Here is a 26219-nt window from a genome sequence, read left to right as displayed (position 1 = left end):
AATATACGCCGCACCATGGCGCCTCTTTTGTTCTGCCGCTGCGTCACAAAAATCACGCAACAATGGAGGAAAAGAGCCCCAAGGGGCTTGTAAATCTGCCCCTACAGACTCAAGTCCAGTCCTTCTTTTGTACACCTGGCAATAAAAAGAAATAGTGGTGGTGGATTGATAGTTTGAGTATTTTAATGACTGGTTAATGTAGTAGGAAACGTTTTAGTGTTGTCGCTGATCTGCAATCACGATGGAGTTTGTGTCACTTCGCGTGCTGCGGACTGCTGCCTGCCAGTCCTAGGCAAACCTTTTTAGTTGTTTGTTTAGTGAGTTACATACTTTCCAAGTCGACGGTCCGCAAATCAAGCAATACTAATATCGTAGTAGACCACATCAGATAGATCAATATATCCCAAGGAATAGTTGTCTATTTGCTATTTCGCCAAAATATTTTGTTATTGTTCTTTTGAAATGTTTGATTTGGTTGACAACAATCATCCATGTTTTCGGGTCTTTCTTTCTTTCATGTTGTACATCAGCTCCCCCCAGGGGCAAGAGGACAGAGGAGGAGGGGTCATCGGCTGCTGCTGCTGTTCAAATTTTAATTTTAATATAGAATACCTATTTTTTCCTAGCGTTCCTCATTTGATTTTTTCTAAATCGTCTTTGATCTTCTTGTAGACTGTATCTAAATTCTTATCCTGCCTCTACTATGACTCCCTGTGGTATTACTAGATTATTCTTATTAGTCTGTCTGTGTAGCTAACTAAGATTGCACAGTTGGCAAAAGGTGTTAAACGAAACTCCCATTCTAGTCAGCAATAGCTCTATGCACTGAGTGCAGTCCTCTGGGATTGTCCATAATGTCTTTTCAAGTCTTCTAAATGTTTATGCTTTGACAATTACCAACAATAAAAAGGTGAATGACGACCAAGAAAGAATAAGATACTACTTTACGTGTGGTTTGGATAGGAGGACAATCCATACTACTACTGTTACAGGGACAAATCTGCACAAACAGAACTATGGACACTAAATAGTGCATTGTTTATCAATTATAATAGGCGCAGGTAGACTTTCCACATACCTCAGTGATATCAGACTTTGAAGAACCTCCCATCTCCTTACTGACTAGATAGTGTGGCAGAGTCATTTAGCTTCCGAATTCATCGATGATTGATCTCCAATGATGATTATCCAACGTAGGGCAAAAGTATGGAGTCAGAGTCCAGAAGTGTCAGAGGCACGGACTCATGCTTGGAAATTGCAAAACCTTTTGCTCAGTCACTCTTGACCAAAAACCACAGAGTCTATTTAAGTTTTAAAGCTTTATTAAAAGTAAAAATATTTACTAAAATCAAGCTTGTCATAAAACATAAACGGTTGATTAAAAATGGAAAAGTGCTTAGTGATTTATTTCACACATCTATTTTGGCGAGCCGAGCCCTCACCTGGTTTCAACTTTAATTTTTCTTTTGGTGCTGAATCATTGGTCACTCCGTCCTACTGATGTTGATTTGTTCTTAGAAGTGAAGCTTCTGTCTGTTATGAGAAAAATGGTGCGTGTTAAAAAGCAAGCATTTATCAGTTGTGCCAAAAAGTGCTGCAAGACAAGATAACACCCTTCCCTGGAAAAAGTGACATTTTTACTTTAGAGTAGACAGTCACAAATTATGAAATTGGTTTCTGTATTCACATTTCTTGATTCCTAGACAAAATACTAGTGAGTGGTGTATGTCTATGACATCTAACATTCTTTAATGTACTTTGTAGGTGGAACATCTGGTGCTGGGCCCAGCGTGGAGGTGGAGGACAGTTCTGGTAAGGAGGCGGTGCAAGTGCCGGATGAAACTGCTGTGCGGGTTGCCACGGTAGTGACGGGCAGTGATAAGCTCTTATATTCCTTACTTATTGAGATTGCAGACTGCATAGTGTGCTCTCTGCACGGGTGTAGTATATATGTTCTACAGTTAAGTTACTATACTGTTAAGCAGACTTTCAAATTTAGAACAAAGTTTTTTATCAACCAGGTAGTAGCCTCCTCTAAATTTACTTCAACTCAGCTGTGAATTTTTTTTTCGAGAATCCAAATCAGATCTGAGATGAACTTGTTTGATTGGTGCCCGAGGTGGCTGGGAAGGAATATGATGCATGGCTGGGTGAAGGATGAAGCAAGGATGGGTGGAAGGAGAACAGCCTGGGTGGGTGAAACAGAAACTGTATGTGTGCGCAATATATGCTTTGGTTGAAATTCAAATGCAAGTCAAGCACGGATGTATGGCTTGCGGTTTCCCAAATAAAATGAAAATGTTGTTTTCCCGTGAGTGTTACTTTGAAGAGCATGTAACACCGCACCCACACGTCCGTCCCAGTGTAGGAAAGGCAAGGAAAAGAAGTTGTAATTTTGTCCTAATACTACCATGAATAGTAACAGTAGTTTGTATTGCAAGCATAGCATATATCCGGCTATTACGATGGCCACTCACTACCTCTGTTAATAAGTTTAGTAGAACTCGGTCATTCATGTGTGGATGTATCACTGTTCACTTAATAAAAAGCAAAGCACCTAACGTCATCCCATATGTAAGCAAATACATACCATGTGCAGTGATAGATAATCAGGGGCCCGATGTAGGTAATTCATATTTACCACTTCTTAAATACCGAATTTTACCGATTCGGTATTTAAGAAGTGGTAAATATGAAGGGGGGAGATGTAGGTATTTCCAGATGTGTAAATACCGAATCTTTAAGATTCGGTATTTACCGAATCTGGAAATACCGAATCGGTATTTCCTATTGATTCCTATGGGCTGTGAAGCCCATAGGAATCAATGGGCAATACCTTACAGAATCGGTAAATACCGATTTTAGCAAGGGTGCAGGGGGTGTCACTTTGACACCCTCTGGCACCCCCAAAACAGGCTCGGGTGCCATGTGGCAGGCATACATGCCCCAAGGGCAGGTCTGCCTGTCATATGGCAGAGGTGTGCATGCACACATGTGCATGCACACCGGAATCGGTATTTTACCATCAAATTGGATTTGATGGTAAAATACCGATTTTGTAAGGCTTGTGGGACTCAGAAGAGTCCCACCTACATCTCAAATTTACCGAATCGGTAAAAATACCGATTCGGTATTTTACAGAATCGGTAAATTTACCGATCGGTAAATTTACAGATTCTGTAAAATTAAGGGCCCTACATACCATTTCTGAAATACCGGTCGGTAACGGCCGAAAATACCGATTTTCGGCCGTTACCGACCGACCTACATCTGGCCCTATATTATTTATCTTCTTCATTTTCCTTTTCTAGTATTCATTGGCACTGTAGGGTGAAAGTTAAATTAATTAAGCAGTAGCCCTTGTAACAGAGTATTCTCAGTGCCACCCGTAATAGAAAAGTAAGATCATCACCACCTGCATGTACTGGACTGGTACAGTAACGCAAGTCTGTCTCACTCATCATGGCCGGCGCCTGTTTTTCTCGGGTGCAAGTTGACTGCGCTGGCTTTATGCCGGCTTGCAGAAGTTAACGTACCAATTTTGCTAAGCAAGAGAGAAGAAGAAGAAGAAGACTGGTGTACTGTCATAGTTGACTCTAATGGAGTGAGTCCAAGTTAATCTTAAAGAGCATTGGTTACAGACTATGTCTTATTTTTCTTCATATAGATGCTCCTTCCAAACCAACACGGAAGGAGCTGGCTAAAAGGGCCCGGCAACGGAGGCTGGAGGCCACTGTCACCGAATATCGGCGGCTGGTGGCCCGGGAGGAGGAGGACACGCACAGTACGTCGACAACATCCACGGCGACACGTGCATCCTCCTTCGCGCTCCCTGGGTCAGCCAGTCAGCGCAGCAGGTCTCCAGCGGTACGGAGCCGGGGTACCGCCGAGCAGGAAAGAAATCAGCTGCCCCCCACAGCAGGTGCAAGGCACGCGCGCACCACCTTTCACTGAGGGTGTCCTACCTCGAGCAGGAGCTCCTCAACACCAAAACCCTGCTCGAGACCCTCCGCAAGGAGCATGCAGACCAGGCCCGAAAAGTCAACAGTAGCAGCCAGCAGTAGGAGGAGGAGACTGTCCCTTGCCCCTTTTTTAAAGACTTCTGGGGGGTGGGAATTGGGAGTTGGGTTTTCTATTTTTTGGGACTTGGACATTCGTTGGGGTTTGGGAGGGGGGGTGGGTTGGGTCTTTCGGGAGAATATTTATGTTAGGGATATATAAATATACTTTAAACGTTATCTTAGCATACGTGTTTTTTACTGCTTTTGAGGCTGGTGGGTTGGGGTTTAACAGTAAGTTTGTTTTCCTGAAACTTAAGTGGCATCTTTATTCAAGTTGTGTAAGTACTAGTAATTGCCCAAATGTTTTCAAAACTAAGTGCCTGTCACAGAGTAAGTGAATTCAATAGTCCTAGGACCTTCAGTCTATTGTCTCTCCTAATACTCCATTATACTACCTCCCCCCAAACGCTTATCTTACCTGTAATTTGTGTTTGGAAATAGGGCTAGGCACAGGGCTGGCTGCATGGGAAATTGCGATTAAGGTTGGCAATCCTGGGCGGATGAAATGTCATCATTGCGATGGTACTTGTGGTGTTATACAGTGGCAGTTGCAGCATCTGAAAAAAAAGAAAATGAAACCTTGTTTGTCCTTACCGTAGCATTAGAACGGTACGATAGAGAATATAGCAGGTGACAGTACACTAGAACAGTGCCACAATGTAGCCGAACAAATGGTAAAGTTTTGAAAGTACTTGCGTTGAATTTCTTTGCCATTGGCTACTACTACAAGAAATAGTACTGAAGGTGAAGGACACAGCAGCGTAATATTAATTTGCCACGTCTAGTAGGAGGATGTTCTTGATGACCAATCAAGTTAATGGCGCACATGAAAATCTGCTTTCATTTGCCAATAGTGACTCAGTGTCAAGCTGAGTAAGAATATATCATCGGATTCCTTCACCAGCCTGTTGCTATGACCTTATCCTCCCCAGCAAGTGTGTGGAATTATTGCTGTCATTTAGTCACACATCAATCAAAACCACACAGCCCGGGGGAAGAGGGTTAGGGTTTGGAAAATGGATGGGAATGGGGGTTTTTGGGAAAGTTTTGTTGAGAGAAGAAAAAAAAGCACAGCATGGACAAACAATAATTGAAGATATACAAATCTTTGGGTACAAGCTAGCCATAAATCTTGTAAGTGACATAAAGGAAGTGCATGCACTACTGCCTGCATGGTTACTGAAAAGTAAGTAGTACTTTCGACAACCGTTAATGAAAGAATGCGACAGTACAGGGCTGCAGTAATAATTATGCGTTTTCACTTGCCTATCTCTGCACTCTGAGAAACACTGCTTACATTAAATTAGGTTTGAAAAATAGCAGATGTAAAACCTATAGAATGGCTGTAGAGAGGAATTTAGCAGCAGAGATCAAAGAAATACAGAGTCACACTCATAGAAGTTCACAGCAATAACATTACTTAAAAGATAATTAGAAAAGAACGGATACTGTATCTGTATGTTTTTGTAGTTGTCCTGTTGAATTTGGTAAGTTGCATGCATCCAACCATTCCTCTTATTAGCAGGACTCCTCCATTCCATCTGACGCTCCGTCCATCAATGTTGGTGACCAGAAGACACCCTGTCCTCTGCCTGCCTGGCGGATGCTGAATTGCGGCTCGCTAATGTAAAGCCTGACTCCATCCTTTTTTTCCCATTGCACAGGCTGAAACCCGGCCTGTAATTATTGATGGAAAAACAGGAAGTGATATTAGAAGACCACTGACAAATAAATATAAGGTATGTACGCTGTGTAGTGCAAAACGTCACACTTTGAGTTTCCTAATAGACAGTACAATAGTTTTGAAAGTGCCTACTCTGAATGAGTATCCTTTTGAAGGATAAATAAGTATGGTCGAATTAATTTAGCGGATCCTTCCCCTCAAGCTAGGTGTACTGTAAACTGTGTTTTAGAGCAAAATTAGACTTTCCCAGCAGTGCTCCCAGACCCTTACTAAACCCAGTCGCAAAAATGTCGAAGACCCCCAATCAGATCTCCAAAAACGAGGCTTAGTAGAAAATGGTAACAAAACGTACTTGGAAAGTTAAGTAGGCCCAAATCCCCCCTTACCCACCATGGATTGTATTGAAACCACTTGCAAGCAAGCAAAAGTATCCATACCCAGCATTGCTCCAAGACTCGCAAACCCCCCCCACAAACACCAGGAACCCCCAAAAACATCCCCCGAAAACGGTAGAGTGAGCGAAATCTCAGAAAATGCAAAAAACTTTTCCCCCAGGGATTGTCTCCAAAACACTTTCTTTGGGGTATTAGACCTTCCCAGCAATGGCCCCAGACCCGTCAACCCAGGCGAAATGAAGTAGAAGACCCCCAAACAGCCAAAAAGCAAAACTACAAAAATCACTCCACACACGCTCTGCAGCTAGGCCCTAACTCCCTTTTGCCATCATGGATTTGCTTCAAACCTCTTGCAATCAAAACTATCCATACCCAGCAGTGCTCCCAGACCCTAAAACCCACCCACCAATACCCGGAACCCCCCCAAACAGCACCTCAAAGACAAGCAAGTCAGCAAAAACGCAAAAAAAATGGCACCTCTGATTTTGTCCAAACCACTTTTATCCGGTATTAGACATTCCCAGAAATGGCCCCAGACCCCTGCAGCCACCCGCAAAAAAGCAGAACACCCCCAAACAGGCAAAAAGCAATAATGGGCCTACTACCTGGCATTCAGTCCAAATGCGCTCTGCAGCTAGGCCCTAACTCCCCTTTTCCACCATGGATTTCCTGAAAAACAAATGCAATCAACATTAGACTGTGCCAGCAGTGCTCCCAGACCCCAAAACCCACCCACAACAACCTAAAAGCCCGCCAAACAGCACCCCAAAGACAGGCAATTGATCAAAAGCGCAAAATCTTTTTCTGATCCGATTTTCTCCAAACCACTTAGCCGGTATTAGACCTTCCCAGCAATGGCCCCAGACCTGTCAACCCAGGCGGAAAGAAGTAGAAGACCCCCAAACAGCCAAAAAGCAAAACTACAAAAATGGGGACTTTTCTTTCAGGCAAATTTCCAAAATCACTCCACGCGCGCTCTGCAGCTAGGCCCTAACTCCTCTTTGCCATCATGGATTTGCTTCAAACCTCTTGCAATTCAAACTATCCATACCCAGCAGTGTTCCCAGACCCCAAAACCCACCCACAAACACCGGGAACCCCCCAAACAGCACCTCAAAGACAAGCAAGTCAGCAAAAATGCAAAAATAATTTCACCTCCGATTTTGTCCAAATCACTTTTCTCCGGTATTAGACATTCCCAGCAATGGCCCCAGACCCCTGCAGCCATCTGCAAAAAAGCAGAACACCCCCAAACAGGCAAAAAGCAAAAATGGGCCTACTACCTGGAATTCAGTCCAAATGCGCTCTGCAGCTAGGCCCTAACTCCCCTTTTCCACCAGCAGTGCTCCCAGACCCCAAAACCCACCCACAACAACCTAAAAGCCCGCCAAACAGCACCCCAAATACAGGCAAGTGATCAAAAGCGCAAAATCTTTTTCAGATCCGATTTTCTCCAAACCACTTTTAGCCGGTATTAGACCTTCCCAGCAATGGCCCCAGACCCGTCAACTCACCCGCAAAGAAATAGAACACCCCCACAAGTGCAGAGCCTTTCTTCATTGGGCGTAATTCAGCCATCTGCTTTGAGGGAAATAGGAGTCTGGAGGAGGAGGAGGATAGAGGAGCATGTTCTTGTGAACTGGTGAACATGAGGAATGCAGACAGCGGCACCTTCAAATCAATAAGCAAATAAGTGAAGACAGTTCTGCTGATGGGCTTGTTTTTGTGATTAGGTGATTAAAGTTTTTTTTTATATAGATTTTGCAAAACAAAGAAAGATAGACACACAGGAATAAAAGTAAATAAGGACGAAAAAGAAAGTTAGTGATTCATTGACTCATTTTCTGGGCTCGGTGTCAGGGAAGAAGAGCTCGTCCTCAAACTCTGCGAATTCATACGGGAGTAGGTCACTTAACAGAGAAGAATTTCCCTTATCTAAGTTGGTGTCCTCCTCGTCTTCTTCCTGCGTGCATTCTCGTATTTTGTAATCTGGTGGTATGAGGTGCTGATTCATCTTGATCATTGTTAACCTCTCCACATTTTTGGGCGAGAGGCGGGTCCTTTTGGAAGTTACAATGCCACCAGCAGACCTGAAAACACGTTCAGAAGACACGCTTGCGAGTGGGCAAGACAAAAAATGTATAGCCAGGTTGGTGATCTCTGGCCACACAACTGTTTTCCCACGCCAATACGCCAATGGGTCATGAGAAAGATGGACCTCTGTTGAGTCATTCAGATAGGCCTGCACCATCAACTCAAGGTTCTCCCGGGTTCCTCCACTTTGCTTACTTTTTTCTGGGACCATTTCAGAAGCAAACCCAAGCTGAGTTACCCAATATTACTGTTGTGTCTGGTGCAGATGATACGGTTGCTGGTGTCGTTAACGGCTGAGAGGGAATATCAGTCACTTCTGCCAAAGTCACAAATGCAGAAGTGGATTTTTTTGACTGCGGACGGCCTGCTGATGCTGATGTACTGCCTTTTCCTTCAATTTCCTGCCGTTCTCTTTCAAACCGAGTGGCTGACACAGCTAGCCAATGTTTGTACTTTGTAACATCTGCGTCATCAAAAGGAAAGAATACTCTGCCTGCCACTGCCATTTTGTACCGTGGATCCAGAATAGTAGCACAAATGTAATGCTGTTCTGTCTTGATCATTTCAAGATGACCATCACAAGTAGGCGGTGTAATAACTTCTCCGCCAACTCAAAAGCTTCTTCCTTTCCATCTTTTTCAAACTTAGAATACACCGCCTTCAGTTGGTGCTCTAGCATGCTCAACAATGGGATAGCTTTTCCCAAATTACAGTCCTCCCTGCTGACTGCACGCATGAAGACCTCAAAAGGACGAAGCATGTCTGTCAGGCTTTTAACTAGGTGCCATTGCTCCACCTGTATCCTCATGTCCATCATAGGTGTACCCAATTTAAAGAAATACTGATCGACTACCGCATACTGCCCATACAGACGCTCAAGCATGTAGAAGGTTGAGTTCCAACGTGTTGCCACCTCCTGGATGAGTGCTTTCACTGGAAATTTACGTTCATGTTGCAGGCACCTCAGCTGCTTCCGGGCCTTAAAAGAATGGTTGAAATGTGTGCTCATTCTTCGGCAGGTGGTCAGTAACTCGGAGACTGGACTTTCTTCACTCAAGAATTTTTTAACAACCAGGTTTATACAGTGCGCCAGACACGGCACTCTGAAATAGTTACCCATATCCATGGCCTTAACTACATTGGCGCCATTTTCCGTGGAAACATAACCAATCATGCGTTTTCTTGGGGACAGCCATTCAAAGACCTTTGTGTTAAACTCATGCAAAATGTTTTCTGCTGTATGACTTTTCTACATGGCAACATGGCTATTGTTGCATGTTTCCGAGCAGCTTTATAAACTTTGTCCTCGTCAACACCTGCGTTTATCTTTGCTTTAACCCCTGAAAAAGAGACCCAGTGTGCAGTGATGCACATGTAATCAGTGGCTGCGCAACTGCTTCACATGTCTGTTGTCAGATGTATAGTGTGAACAGCACTCTTCTGCAAAGCTGCCCCAATCACCTCCAGCACATCTTCATGTAGTGCTGGAACCGCAACTCTGGCAAAATAGAACCAGGTAGGAACCTTCCATTTAGGGCAGACGGTTGCCACCATGTCAAGAAAACCGACCCCTTCCACAAAAGAAAAAGGGAGAATGTCCAGCGCTAGCATTTTAGCCAGCTTACTGTTATACAGACGTGCCATTGGGTGGTTGCGTTCATATGGCGCTTCTGAAAACAACATGCTTCTAATGGTGGGCTCCACCATTTTACGGGATGATGATGACTTCTGCGACCCAGTTACGCTCCGTGGTGAACTTTTTCGCGTTGGTGTCTCACTCTCTCCCACACTCCTAGTGTGGCTCATAGATCTGCTGCTGACAGGGGTACTGGGTGTAAGTGAAGAAATGTTTGAAGCTTTTCTTCCTCCTCGTCATCAGCAGATGAAACATCAACGGATACAATTTGTTGACTTGCAATTCGGGCATCCTTGATCTCCCTTAGGTGCGCATGCCATTTGACAGTGTGCTGTCTCTCAACATGACCTCTCTGGCCTCCGCTACCATAATTGGTACCAAGCTTACCACGACTAACTCGAACCTTACAAATGGTACAAATGGCTATGTTTTCCCTTGTTGGGCTAACACTAAAGTCCCAAACTGCGGACTTCAAATGTCTGTGGGAATCGGAGGAGGCAATACTGGGAATGCTGCTAATGCCAGATGAACTGGAGGATGTGTGTTGCCGAAATTTAGTACGTTGTGCACTTACAGCACCACTAATTAAGGAAATGGAGGTCGAGGTGGATGGAGGTCCCTTCTGGCGAGAAAATATGGAAGCTGTAGGTGGTGGTGTACTAGTTAACTGCATTTGTGGTGGTCCCATCGCCACGTCACCATCATCACGCTCAGCAGCATTTCGGGATAGGGTAAAAATGTCTGTTTGCTGCATGCCCGCTGAGGCTTGAGTGATGCCTATGATGACTGCGTCGTCGTCGTGAGAGTCTTCATCAGCAGGAGTATACGCCACTTCTTCTTCAGCGTCATCCTCACACTCCATAACTCTGAGACTTTCGGGGACCTTCCTTTTACGCTTAGCTACCTTTGTCAGATCATGGTGTGCCTCACTCTCAGACGGCCATGGTGGTTCCCAAGTTTCATCCATATCATCAGAAGGAAGGGGGCTTGAAGAAGGAGTAGACACCATCCTTGATCTTTTCCTTGCTGGGGATCTGGAAGACAATGAATCATCAGGAGGAGAGGCTTCCTCATGTGATACCTCGGCTTGAATGTCGATTTCCTGATGTGCCCCTACTTCGGGAGGAACAACTATTGTGGGCACTTGTGCCGCTCCATGCACCTCTGCTTGCTCCTCTCCTTGCGCTGCCTCTCCTTCCACATGTACTTGGGTTTGTACACTCGTCAGATGAGTTACAACAACCTGTGTTGATTGAGGGATGCTGCTACTTTCTTGCGATGAGCCAACATCACTGGTCGATGGTGATTGAACAACTATACTGGCCGCCTCTGCAGCACTCAAGGGCTTGGACCTAAGTTGGTGGTGGTGGTGGTGGCACTGAGCCCAATGGAGCGGAGGTGCTGCTTCCAGCTTGGTCCCCAGCAGACCCTGCTGCTGCTGCAGGCGTACTTTTTTTCCCCCAAAAAATGTGGCAGTCGTCACACCAGTCTCCTTGGTAAGAGGAGCTACGGGCAACCTTTTTTGGGGCCATCTTCTTCAGATGTCAGAACAGCAGGCCGCAGTTGCACAAGTTGCAGAGTTGTCTGTGGCCACACGTGACGTTGTGCTGCACACACCGCAGCAGGACTTCTTCCTGGCACTGATGAGGAACGATGAGGCTGATGATTCGTGTTTCTGCACCTAAAAGCAAACGAAGCCAGAGGAACATCAGTTAAATAAATGTTGCATATGTAGCGCTTCAATTAATAGTTTGCAAGTAAGCATTTTTATTATACCCACCCCCCAAAATGGAAAGACCAATAAAATGCACCACTGACAGAGTACCCCTGGGCATAATGGATGAAAGCATGGCAGACTGGGTGCAGGCCTATGACACAACAAAGCACACTGCCTGGCATCAAAATTGCCCCTAGACCCCCACCCACATGGCCAGGCCCTGCCTGGACCAGGCCTCAAAATGGCCCCCACCCACATGGCCATGCCCCATCAACACCCACAAAAATCGAAAAAAACACACAAAAATCACCACAATCCAATGCCATCCATGCCCTCCATGATGCCTACATTAAAGAAACCACACAGAAAGACTAGGCCCATGCACCACTGAGTGAGTACCCCTGGGCAAAAGGCCCCATCAACACCCCCAAAAATCAAAAAACACACAAAAATCACCACAATCCAATGCCATCCATGATGCTTTCAATAAAGAAACCACACAGAAAGACTAGGCCCATGCACCACTGAGTGAGTACCCCTGGGCATAACGGATGAAAGCAAGGTACATTGGATGCAGGCCTATGGCACAAAGCACACTGCCTGGATTCAAAATGGCCCCTTCACCCCCACCACATGGCCCTGGACCAGGCCTCAAAATGGCCCTCACCCACATGGCCATGCCCCATCAACACCCCCCAAAATCGAAAAATACACAAAAATCACCACAATCCAATGCCATCCATGCCCTCCATGATGTTTACATTCAAGACACCGCACAGAAAGACTAGGCCCATGCTCCACTGAGTGAGTACCCCTGGGCAAAAGGAATCAACAGCCCAAAAAATAAAAAAACACACACAAATCACCACAATCTAATGGCATCCATGCCCTCCATGATGCTTACATTAAAGAAATCACACAGAAAGACTAGGCTCATGCACCACTGAGTGAGTACCCCTGGGCAAAAGGCCCCAACAACACCCCCAAAAATCGAAAAACACACAAAAATCACCACAATCCAATGCCATCCATGATGCTTACATTAAAGAAACCACACAGAAAGACTAGGCCCATGCACCACTGAGTGAGTACCCCTGGGCAAAAGGCTCCATCAACACCCCCAAAAATCGAAAAACACACAAAAATCACCACAATCCAATGCCATCCATGATGCTTTCAATAAAGAAACCACACAGAAAGACTACGCCCATGCACCACTGAGTGAGTACCCCTGGGCATAATGGATGAAAGCAAGGCACATTGGATGCAGGCCTATGGCACAAAGCACACTGCCTGGATTCAAAAGGGCCCCTTCACCCCCACCACATGGCCCTGGACCAGGCCTCAAAATGGCCCCCACCCACATGGCCATGCCCCATCAACACCCCCAAAAATCGAAAAACACACAAAAATCACCACAATCCAATGCCATCCTTGCCCTCCATGATGTTTACATTCAAGACACCCCACAGAAAGACTAGGCCCATGCTCCACTGAGTGAGTACCCCTGGGCAAAAGGCACCAACAGCCAAAAAAAAAAGAAAAACACACAAAAATCACCACAATCCAATGCCATCCATGCCCTCCATGATGCTGACATTAACGACACCACACAGAAAGACTAGGCCCATGCACCACTGAGTGAGTACCCCTGGGCAAAAGGCCCCAACAACACCCCCAAAAATCGAAAAACACACAAAAATCACCACAATCCAATGCCATCCATGCCCTAAATGATGTTGAAATTCAACAAAACAGTTGCATCATGCACCCATAACTAACCCTGGTCCTACTGGATACTGTGGCTACCCACAATATATTTTATTTAATGTTCTGAAAAAGTTCCAAAATTGTAGTTGCAGCAACTTCAATGCCCCAAACAAACAACATCAACTTACTTGTGAAATTTCTAATCCAAAAGTGATCCAAAGAAAGTCAAAAAGGCCTCAAATCCAAATATCCAGCAGCATCCACAAAAAGTAATCCTTCCAGGTCAAGATCCAAATCAAAGTGACCAGCACATGAAGAAAGCACTGGGAGGAGCCTGCTGGACAGGAACAGGAAGTTGGAGACTGTGGGGCACTTCCTTCCTCCCCCCCCCCCTAAAATCGACTTCTTGCAAAAAAAAAAAGTGCAGGCAAATGTCAACCAGAGGAGTTATTCTGATAAAAATCATCATTTTCATTCTGCTGGTGAATTTCTTGTGTGAAATTGCAAATTTTGCAATCTCGCAATTGCGAGATTCTCGCTGCCCGCCGCATCTACGTGTTCGCAAGTGTTTACTCCCGCGTTGCGTGATCACGGGCCTTTATGATGTACTCGCGTTGACAAACTCTCGCTGTGCAAGTTGGCAAGCAGCGATGACGTAATCGCGGTCGACAAACTCCCGCGGGATCCCGCCGCAAGATCCAAAATGGCGCAGCACACGCAAACATGGAGAAAAACAATTCTTCAAATGCTGAATGACAGTAAGTGAACGCTGCGCGCCGCAAAATTGTATAGTATTCTATTTGGCAAGTGCGACCAAGCAAAAAAATCCGCTTCGTGCGGATTTGCGAATTTTCGGCAAATTCGCGAGAGTTCGCAGATTGCGAATTTGCCAAAAATCCGCAAAATCCGCGAGCTGAACGGATTTTACGCCCACGCTTAATCATGACAGTTACAGATCCCTAAGTATCTGAACACCCGAAGCTCCTCTACTCAGCCGCAATTAGCTCTTGTAGAGGATATTCCACACAGAAGGGGAAAAACACAACACTTGGCCCAGTTAACATCCAGACTCAACAAACACTGGATATCTGACAGTCTCAGAGAAATATCTGTAATTTCCCTGCAGATATACTGAATATAGAGCAGCATGTTGTCTACATCAATGGATGCTACATGTACCGCATCGCCTAGTGGAACTCTCCATGCTTACCACCCCTAACAAAGTTGCTAGGCTAGCGGCTACATTGCCAGGGCTAAGATCAGTGGAAAAGGGCATAGCCCTGATAATTCACCCTGACCAATATAAAGAAGGTGACATGTCTTTTCAAAACCTGAATTGGACAGTTGGCTCAGTAGGAAAAAGACAAGTATCTTGTTACAGCCGACATGCAATGGGCAGTTTTGACAGCGTGCTAAACAGGTATTCGCAATCAATGGAATGGAATGCCTTGACTAAGTCTAGCACTAAGCAGGCTACGTAGGTCCACCTCCCCTGGACCAGCTGCAGCACCTTATTTTGCCTCTGATTATTAAGCGTTGTAAATCAATCAGGGATATCAAGATTGGACCCTATGCACTAGATGCTACATGCGTACCAGCAGGTGAGGTGGCACTACTGTACTAAGGTAACAAAATCCATTGCTAGCATGGACAATGGATTGTAGAACATCAGAATGGTAGAGTAAGTGTCAGGTTGTACCAATGATCCCAACAAGTAGTTCCACATGGGTTGTGGTTGTCTCCCATCACTGAAGGTGGCATGAGAGAGCTTCAGTCACCTGGGTGCAAGTAAAAGCTTAAAGGCCTTGTAGTGCTTGGGTGTAAGGCCGTCCAACCCCGGAGTTGTCAACATGACAGTGCGCATAATCACTCTGTGTATCTTCTATACCAGCTTTGGAAAAGGGGGGTGGTGATGGACAGAGTTTCTGAATGATGCAGAATACTCTTACCAAGTCAATAGATCATGGTTTTAATCCATCACCGTTTTTTAGCTCACTGCACCATCCCAGCTCAGAACCTGGCTATATGCAAATTAGTCTGTTCCTGTCCCAGTGCATGATGGGAACAGGGCAAACCAAACTACCAAGCCAATTCTTATACTGGGAAGGAAACAAGCTTCCGGGGACCGGTTTCTGGCATCACAGCCTTCTTCGGCCCGGCTTGCTTGAATCCTGATGGTGCAATGAGCAAGGGACTCACGTCTGAGTATACCCTCCCACACATAGTGTGGATAAAACCGATTTTGGAAAAGGGGGGTGGTGATGGACAGAGTTTCTGAATGATGCAGAATACTCTTACCAAGTCAATAGATCATGGTTTTAATCCATCACCGTTTTTTAGCTCACTGCACCATCCCAGCTCAGAACCTGGCTATATGCAAATTAGTCTGTTCCTGTCCCAGTGCATGATGGGAACAGGGCAAACCAAACTACCAAGCCAATTCTTATACTGGGAAGGAAACAAGCTTCCGGGGACCGGTTTCTGGCATCAGAGCCTTCTTCGGCCCGGCTTGCTTGAATCCTGATGGTGCAATGAGCAAGGGACTCACGTCTGAGTATACCCTCCCACACATAGTGTGGATAAAACCGATTTTGGAAAAGGGGGGTGGTGATGGACAGAGTTTCTGAATGATGCAGAATACTCTTACCAAGTCAATAGATCATGGTTTTAATCCATCACCGTTTTTTAGCTCACTGCACCATCCCAGCTCAGAACCTGGCTATATGCAAATTAGTCTGTTCCTGTCCCAGTGCATGATGGGAACAGGGCAAACCAAACTACCAAGCCAATTCTTATACTGGGAAGGAAACAAGCTTCCGGGGACCGGTTTCTGGCATCACAGCCTTCTTCGGCCCGGCTTGCTTGAATCCTGATGGTGCAATAAACAAGGGACTCACGTCTGAGTATACCCTCCCACACATAGTGTGGATAAAACCGATTTTGGAAAAGGGGGGTGGTGATGGACAGAGTTTCTGAATGATGCAGAATACTCTTACCAAGTCAATAGATCATGGTTTTAATCCATCACCGTTTTTTAGCTCACTGCACCATCCCAGCTCAGAACCTGGCTATATGCAAATTAGTCTGTTCCTGTCCCAGTGCATGATGGGAACAGGGCAAACCAAACTACCAAGCCAATTCTTATACTGGGAAGGAAACAAGCTTCCGGGGACCGGTTTCTGGCATCACAGCCTTCTTCGGCCCGGCTTGCTTGAATCCTGATGGTGCAATGAGCAAGGGACTCACGTCTGAGTATACCCTCCCACACATAGTGTGGATAAAACCGATTTTGGAAAAGGGGGGTGGTGATGGACAGAGTTTCTGAATGATGCAGAATACTCTTACCAAGTCAATAGATCATGGTTTTAATCCATCACCGTTTTTTAGCTCACTGCACCATCCCAGCTCAGAACCTGGCTATATGCAAATTAGTCTGTTCCTGTCCCAGTGCATGATGGGAACAGGGCAAACCAAACTACCAAGCAAATTCTTATACTGGGAAGGAAACAAGCTTCCGGGGACCGGTTTCTGGCATCACAGCCTTCTTTGGCCCGGCTTGCTTGAATCCTGATGGTGCAATGAGCAAGGGACTCACGTCTGAGTATACCCTCCCACACATAGTGTGGATAAAACCGATTTTGGAAAAGGGGGGTGGTGATGGACAGAGTTTCTGAATGATGCAGAATACTCTTACCAAGTCAATAGATCATGGTTTTAATCCATCACCGTTTTTTAGCTCACTGCACCATCCCAGCTCAGAACCTGGCTATATGCAAATTAGTCTGTTCCTGTCCCAGTGCATGATGGGAACAGGGCAAACCAAACTACCAAGCCAATTCTTATACTGGGAAGGAAACAAGCTTCCGGGGACCGGTTTCTGGCATCACAGCCTTCTTCGTCCCGGCTTGCTTGAATCCTGATGGTGCAATGAGCAAGGGACTCACGTCTGAGTATACCCTCCCACACATAGTGTGGATAAAACCGATTTTGGAAAAGGGGGGTGGTGATGGACAGAGTTACTGAATGATGCAGAATACTCTTACCAAGTCAATAGATCATGGTTTTAATCCATCACCGTTTTTTAGCTCACTGCACCATCCCAGCTCAGAACCTGGCTATATGCAAATTAGTCTGTTCCTGTCCCAGTGCATGATGGGAACAGGGCAAACCAAACTACCAAGCCAATTCTTATACTGGGAAGGAAACAAGCTTCCGGGGACCGGTTTCTGGCATCACAGCCTTCTTCGGCCCGGCTTGCTTGAATCCTGATGGTGCAATGAGCAAGGGACTCACGTCTGAGTATACCCTCCCACACATAGTGTGGATAAAACCGGTTTTGGAAAAGGGGGGTGGTGATGGACAGAGTTTCTGAATGATGCAGAATACTCTTACCAAGTCAATAGATCATGGTTTTAATCCATCACCGTTTTTTAGCTCACTGCACCATCCCAGCTCAGAACCTGGCTATATGCAAATACTAGCGCTAGCCCCCACCAAAGTCCCAAGCACATTACTGCTTTCAGTGCTTTCCACTCCAACAAACTACAAGTGGCTGTGTCCCAGTTGTCAGTGAAATAATTGTAGATGGATTCTCTCAGTAATTCACAAAATGCATGGGGCAATAGCAACATAGCATGTGTGGAATGGGGGTTGTTGCACACTACACCCAATGTGTATGTGTTTAGACTTTTGTTCTGAGAATGGTCTTCACAGGTAATCAGCATCTAGCACCTCAGTCTGTAGTGTATGGTGCTAACAAATATTCCTATTCAGAATGTGCAGATTGTACAGCAGAGTAAGAAAAGTACTTCTGGGTCTAAGGAATTTGGATCCACCAGCAGTGTCAGAGGGACCAGTGCGCAATCCCTTGTGTAAGGCACACTGCCAACACTGGAGAGGATGGCAGTGATGGATGGAACACGGTTAATCTGTGGCTCTTGGACACAATTTTAATTGCCATCCTCAAGCCAATGGATATGGGTGCACCTCGGGAGGTTGTCGGATAGGTGCAGAATGAAGTTTGGTATGCCTGCATTCGGCACATAAACACTGCCCAATAATATTTGCAAATATCAAGGAGGCCCTCTACAAACACATGTTGCCCTCAGGCTCCATGGCAGTGTCTAATGGACAAAACAGGACCCCTGTACAGCGCTAAACAAGGGCTCTCCTTGTCAAACAAGAGTAGAGGATGCAAAAAAAAATGGCTCTGCAAAAACTTCTGGAACTGGGTCCCAAGCTCCCTTGTCACATGGGTCTCTTGTAACAGTGCAATGTTTTTTACCAGCGCAACCTGAAAGATCATCATAACACTTGTCTCTAACTTGTCGTCCCCATAAATTCAAAGTCACAACGCCATGAGTACCATTGCGTGTGTAGTGTATTGGAAAGTGTGGGGAGGGGTTTCTGGAGTAGCCTGCCCCCAGGTGGGCTACTAACAAACATCCTGGAGTGTTTACTTGGAGGGGTTATGGGCCCTAATTGATGGCCTGCCCCTCAATGGATCTGCATCAGGAAAGAAAACATAAACCCTCAATATCTCCACCCCATGGCAGTATCCAAGGGAAAGACTGAGCAACCAGTGACAACATCAACCTTCAAAGTGAAAACTAGCAGCCATGCCCACCCACACACAACCCAGCCAAGGCATTTGACAGTGGACTACAAACGTCCATATCTAAAATCTGGCAACTGTTTTTGCATACTTTCATCTACTTATCCTCTCCATGGGTACCTTTCCACATTACCTTTTGGCCAGCATATTCTTTACTTGTGCTGATCTGACCCCGCTCACATCCACCTCAAAGTACATGCTCATTTCTCAATCTATCCTTTGTCTACAAGCTCCCTACAATCACCCTCTGTTACTGCCATTCTTAAAACCATTTCTTGCCTCTAAGTTCTACACTTGAACCCTTACTATTCCACTCAGACTCTCATGTTATCATTCTTGTGGTGCACCTCTTACATCCACACCTACATTCCGTGCATCACTATTCCCCTCTATGTACACAACAGCCCTCCAATTCATGCTATACACACAATGTACTGTACTCATGACCTCCTCAGCAGACGCTAACCTTATAATTTCAAATGTATCCCTCTTATTCACATCTCTTCCTTCTACACTGGCTTTGAGACGCTCATTTTTGCCATGTTGCACCATTATACCCACCTCTTACTTTCACTCTTAACACCTCACCACATCTCTCACCCTGACCCTTACATTGCTCAATGAATCTAGCCTTATTCATTAGCCTCTCACCATTCACTCACTCTACTCTGCTTAGGGCTTACTAATCATCATGAGACAAACTAGAGTATCCACATATTCAAACACACCACCCATCTACTGGCCAGCATCTCACATCTCTACATCCTGCATCCTAACTTACACAACTGGTGAATCCTCTTGACATCCACATATCCACTATGTTACCCGAAAAACCTTTTAACTTGTCTCACTATGTCTCTCTTACATCCATATCTTTGCTCCATGCTCGATACCTCTATTAACTTCTGCATATTAACAACTACCTTTCTCAATGAATCTGCCTTTATCTCAAGCACCTTTCACCATAGTGCCACATACTTCAGCGCATATCTCCTGCCAGCCTCTAACCTTGTCAAGCTGGTTCGACCTCGTTTCCATCTACCTATTCCTTTCATACCTCGCCCAGGCACCCAGGCTTTAATAAAGTCTGGGCAGAGTGCAAAAAAACTCAGTCACACTACGCGAAGCTCAGGGAGCAGCAGAGTGCGTAAGATAAATGCAGTTCTCCGTGATTTTCAGTGCCAGGTGCTTGTCTGCACTATGCAAACATTGTGAATGCCACAGTGGGCACTGCTTCCTTTCTGCCACTCGAGTAGATTTTTACTCGAGCGTCAACTTTCTCAACACAAACGGAAATGTTTATCAATGCAAGAGGTTGCGAGCATACGCGACCACTCGCAATGAGAAATCTAACTGCCTGTGTTGAGAAATCTCACAGGGAGGTTGATTTCCACACTCGCGCTCGCCAACTTGATGTTGATGATCGCGAACAAGGAAAAATCTTACTGGACAGCTGGATTTTCCACGCTCGTACTCGACAACTTGACATTGACAAATGGAAGCAAGGAAAAAAACTGCGCTCTGCGAAGAGGAGTTTTACGGAACTCTGCGTGCTCCGTGTAACGCGGAGTGTGTAAAACTCCACAACCTCTGCGAATGGAGTTCACCGCCCAGACTTAGCTGTAACCAGTTTTTCAAGGTCCTACACTCTGATATCCACACCCCAGCATTTCAAACAATTCACATTCTAATAATGAGGATACTCTACGTATACTATCCAAAAAACGTCCTTTGACCATAACTCCTTTCTTCCACTCTTATCTAAATTGTTACTTGTCCTGTCCTTATTAAGTCTGAGTCTCCCCTCCAACACAACTCATTCTTACCTTTCCCCTTGTTTAACTAGCTCAGTCCCTCCAACATTAACCTCTCATACATCATGTGCAGCTATGCTTCAAATTTCAACACCCACCTCCCCTTTGTCTGTCAATATAGTGCATGGGTGAAACACAGGCTCCTGTAACACCTGCACAGCAGACGGGCCCACAACATTTCTGGAGACTCACAGTCCTCTGGGCTGACCACATGTAGCACAGGGCAATCCACTAGCCTTCACAACCCTCCGAGTTCATTTCTGTGTGATCTGGGCTACCATTAAGCATTTCTCAAAACTCTTTCATTATTTTCAATACACAAATGACTACATACACACCTATCATATGCTCAACTCCAAATGATGTGGGGTAAAATAGTATAGTCATAGCTTGTACAAACAAAAGATTTGTCAGTCAAAAAGTGTGAACAAATCCCAAAACGCATCCCTTCTTCACTCTTCTTCATCTGCCCTCATCCCTCTTGAGCATTGCCCATTGGGCTACAATGGCATAATGGCTGTCAGACGTAAGTTTTGTGGGCGTCCCATAGGATTCCCCGATATTCATTCAGGCAGGGGCTGGTGCCAGTCACATCCATAGCATCCTCAAATGATGTGGCTATTTGCTGTCATGATGCCAATGCATTGTTTGCGCCAACTGAAGGGTGACAACAAGGCAAGTCTGGCAGGAAACAAAACTCAAATTGAACATTCTCATTCAAGTTTGTGAACTGAAAGTTTGTTTGTGCCAAACATCAAACACAAGGTGATGATGGACAGATTGCTGAAACATTTCAGACATTCACCCCAGTCACAAATCTGGGTTGAATCCCTCATCGTTCTTTAGCCCACTTTGCCACCCCAGTTCATACACAGCAACATGCAAATCAGTCTTGACCCTGTGCCTCATGGGAATAGTCCAGCTTGAACTGCAAAGCAATGTCTTTCCTGGACCGGAAACAAGCAACCTGGGATCAGTTTCAGGGTAACATCCCTCATCAGCCAGGCTAGCTTTAATCCAGTGGCATAGTGAGCAAGGGACTCACTTCAGGGCATTCCCTGCTAACTTAGGGCAAATAAAGCAAACACAAGGAGATGATAGACGGAGCGACAACACTTTTCAGACACTCACCCAAGTCACAGATCTGGGTTGAACCCATCATCGTTCTTTAGCTCACTTCGCCACCCCAGTTCAGACACAGATATATGCAAATCAGTCTTGACCCTGTGCCCCATGGTAAAAGTCCAGCCCAAACTGGAAAACCATGTCTTCCCTGGACCGGAAACAAGCATCCTGGGACTGGTTTTGGGGTAACACTCCTCATCAGCCAGTCTAGATTGAATCCAGTGGCAAAGTGAGCAAGGGACCCACGTCTGGGCAAACACTGCCAACTTAGGGCAAACAAAGCAAACACAAGGAGATAAAGGATAGAGCGCTGAAACTTTTCAGACACTCACTTCCGATCACAGATCTGGGTTGAGATGATCAGCATTCTGTCCATCAATTGTTCTTTTTGCATTTGTCAGCCCAAGTGGGATGGGTATGCCCAGATGTGGCTCCCATGCTTTCCATCCCACTGGATTCAAGGCTAGCCTGGCTGATATGGGGTGATGCCCCGAAACCGGTCCCATGATGCTTGTTTCTGGTCCATGGAGGAAATAGCAAGACAGTTTGGGCTGGGCTGTTCCCATGTGAACAGGGTCAAGACTGAATTGCACATGGCTGAGTTTAAACTAGAAAATCATGGGGAGCAAAAGAATGATGGATTTATGCCCAGATCTCTGTAGTGGGGTGAATGTTTGATTTTGATCAGCATTCTGCCCATCAACTGTTCTTTTAGCATTTGTCACACCGAGTGGGATGGGTATGCCCAGACATGTGCTCCTAACTACTAATACAAAACAATTAAATCATTTGATATGATCACAGTTTTTAGATTACTCAGAATCCAAACAGCTAGAAATTAACAAATTGAAAAATCAACGCAGGTGAGAAAAGGCAACAAATAAGAGAATAACCCAGGATAAAAAGTGGGTAAATATGCAGATTGCAGCAAAACAAAATAACCAATGCGCCTAATGGAATATAATTGCTATAAAAACGGGCTCGAAAAAAGCATTACAAGCTATCCCGGTGCCTCCAACAGAATGAGAATCATACCCTGCCAATCTATATAAACTAAATACTAATTCAGAAATAACCAATAATTTGGCTAGAAATCCAAAAGCAAAATATTCAAATATCAGAGCACCAAGTCCCTTGTTAATGGAGCTGTATATAAAAATGGCGAGAACGACAGGAGCAAAGGTTCCTGACCAAATTCCGATCATGGTCCTCCAATGCAATCCCAAAGGATGGAGCAAGATGTTATCTCCCCTCTTTAACCATATCTTTACCACCGGGGAAATCCCCAAATCTTGGAAGGGGAGCATTGTAATAACCATACACAAAAATGGTTCAAGGCTGCATCCGGGTAACTACAGGCAAATAAAATAGCCCTTCTTTATGCAACAGGAAATTCTTTCACAGCAGCAGTATTAGACCATCTTAAGGCCTGGGCCTTTTCATCAGGACTAAACCCCTCTATATCAAGCCAGATTCAGACCAAAGCACTCGGGGACACGCTGACTGGCAATTTTGGATTTCCCTGCTGTCACTACCGCTGTTGTCATCTTCTCCCAGAGCCCTGGGCAAGCCGACAGCTTTTCTCAGACCACTCGCGGCTCCCGTGGACCGCTACTGCCAGGGTACCACAACCCCCAGGAGGTAGTGCGGTCTCGCGAGAGAGGCCGCGAGACCTTGCGCCATCTACTTAATCTCCTGGGAGTCCCCACTGCGCGGGACGTGCAAGGGCTCGCCCGGGCGGGCCAGTCCTAGCCCGTCAGTGGCCGTAGGAGGCTGGGCTGGGACACCCCCCTGTGATCCAGACTTTGAATCCGGCATGTATAGTGCGCATTGGGGAAACCTGCGATAAGTGACTTCTCTGAGGATCTGCAGCCCCCTCTTACAGACAGTGGGCGAGTGCAGTGTGCTGGGAAATTGCTTGGCCTGGAATCTCATGATGGGGAAAAGAAAGGCTGTGGATGGTGCGGAAAGGGTTTTAGACTCAGGGGTGGGGGCCCGGGAGGGGAAGAAGGCGAGAAAAGTTATCAAGATTCTCCTAAAGAACTGTGTTATAGATAGAATTGACAATATTATTGCTGTGTGTGAGGGAATTCTTTCACCCGATAATTCTACCTTGGTAACTATTGTTAAATCTCCTCCAACCAAGAATAGAGGCCTAGTTCATACCCCATCTATACCCCAAATGTTCCGGAGACTTCCTAATTCACAGGCCTTGGGCTCTGTGTCTTCTGCAGACCCTGTTCAGCCAGGTGAAAGGGGCATAAGGGTGAGGAGTTCTGTTGATATTTCCCAGGGGGCGGATGTGGGTCATCTGGAGCCTTCAGTGGGTATGTGTTCAAACCGCTTTGCCGCCCTTGCAGGGCTGTTGAACATCTTCACTCTGGAGGCCCATGTACCGCCCCTGAGGTCATCGAGATTTCCGTAGAACCATGTGATATTGCTCCTATGACCCTTAGAGATGTGGTACAGTTGGTAGGCTCTCTTCATTTAGAAATCGTGTAATTAAAAAGGATGATATCAGATCTAGCTGTTGTAATTAAAAAAACAGTGCCTAGTACCCCTCTCAACAAACCAGAGGTTCCTCTACAAGCTTTAAGTGTAGGTGGCCATTCGGTTTCCTGTACTAAAAGTAAATCTGCACAAGAAGGTAGTCTCTTGTTTCATCAGAGGCTGTTCCAAATTCCAGCAAAACCCCCTACTCCTTTGGGCCCTCACCCAACAGCCAAAAATTCCCAAACAGAGCCATGGATCCATCATCCTTCGATAAAACGGGCACAAGGGTGTATCGATCCGGGGCCTGGCTGAACAAATAGCTCTCTTGCATGTAAAACCGTTTTGGCAGTAGTGCCCACATGCTCTTCCATGAGGAACAAAGTCAATCCACAAGGTCCAGGGGCTACTATTAGGGACGAAGCAATAACTCTTCACCTTCCACCAGATTGCTCACTGTATGTGGTGATTCTTAAAAATGTTCCTTCTCTAGATAATCATCGAAAAGAGTCATACCCTGAGCTCAAGAATAAGGTATGCCGTTGGCTTTCTAAATCCATACATTTCTCTCCTAGTTATATCGGGAATATGTTGTTTGTGAGAAGAATAAAGTGGGTTGGCCCGTCTGTAAAACAGGTGGGAGGCGATTGTGTTGTATTCAACTGTAGATCCTACTTACTTGCAAAATGGCTGATGGAGGAAGGAAGATTCTGAAATAACCAGTGTCGGGCAGGTGGGATTAGTATTCTACCATTTGGTGATTTCTATAAGCATTTAGATATAAATCATGAAAGTATCAATAGAGGTGGGACTTGGAGTAGGAGGTCTGCTACTTGGGGAGTTGAATCATCGTTAGCAGGGGCTGGCTGCGCTTACACGCTATCAGGCCTGGACGCCCAGGATTGACTTTCATCTGTACCTGGTATAATCTTAGACCCCCCTGGGGCACCAAATGGTGTTGTTCTACTTGGGGGGGCAGTGCTATCTGTCGATTTTTCCTTGTTTTTAACTGACACTATTTCTCCAGATGAATATCAGGCAGTTCATGCTAGCGACAAGGAGGACCCAAAGGCGAGGGATATTATTAAGGAGGTGGTATGTCCTACGCAAACTTTGGAAATTCTCTAATGGAATGTGGCAGGTATCCAATCCAAACTAAAAGATTTGGACTGGTGTACCTTCATGGAGAAATTTCATATATGTATTCTACAGGAAACTTGGGGGGTGGAAAAAGTTCATAGAGTAGGCTATACTACTTATAGCGTGGAGGCAAAAAAGAGAGAATTAGGTCGAGCAGCTGGTGGCTTTTTGATTTGGGTTAAGAACTCTCTGGTTGGCAGATTTCAGGTTCTTAACCTTATCTCAGATGAACTATTAGGCCTGGAAGTTTGTTTCCCTAAATGGGAAAACTCAACTGAAGATTTTTAATATTTATAATAGTTTTAGCAGCTCCCATAGACCCTCAAATACAATAACCACGCTGTTAGATCATTTAGATGCTTTCAAAGGGGATTACTATTTGATGGTCGCCGGTGATTTTAATATCTCCTTTGAACCTGTAAGTTACATACAGGATTTGACAGCATCTGAAGATGAAGCAAGAGGGATTGCGAGACTAAATATTTCCTGTCTTATAAAAAGCTCTAAGGTTGTAGAACAGATCTCATCATTTACCATTAATTATGGGTTGCGTGCATGCAACGGTAGAACAGAATAAGATAGAGAAGCATCCCATACCTTTAAGAAAGGGCTATTTAAATCAAGACTAGATTATATCATGGTAGACTTCGATCTCTGGACAAACGTTAAAGATATGAAGGTACTCGAAAGAAGCAATAGCGACCATAACGCACTAGCTCTATTAATGTACGTCGTTATC

This window comes from Lissotriton helveticus, chromosome 6 (assembly GCF_964261635.1).
Source record: "Lissotriton helveticus chromosome 6, aLisHel1.1, whole genome shotgun sequence".
NCBI lineage: Eukaryota > Metazoa > Chordata > Amphibia > Caudata > Salamandridae > Lissotriton > Lissotriton helveticus.
The sequence above is the reverse complement of the archived record's forward strand: the minus strand, read 5'-3'. Positions refer to the sequence as shown.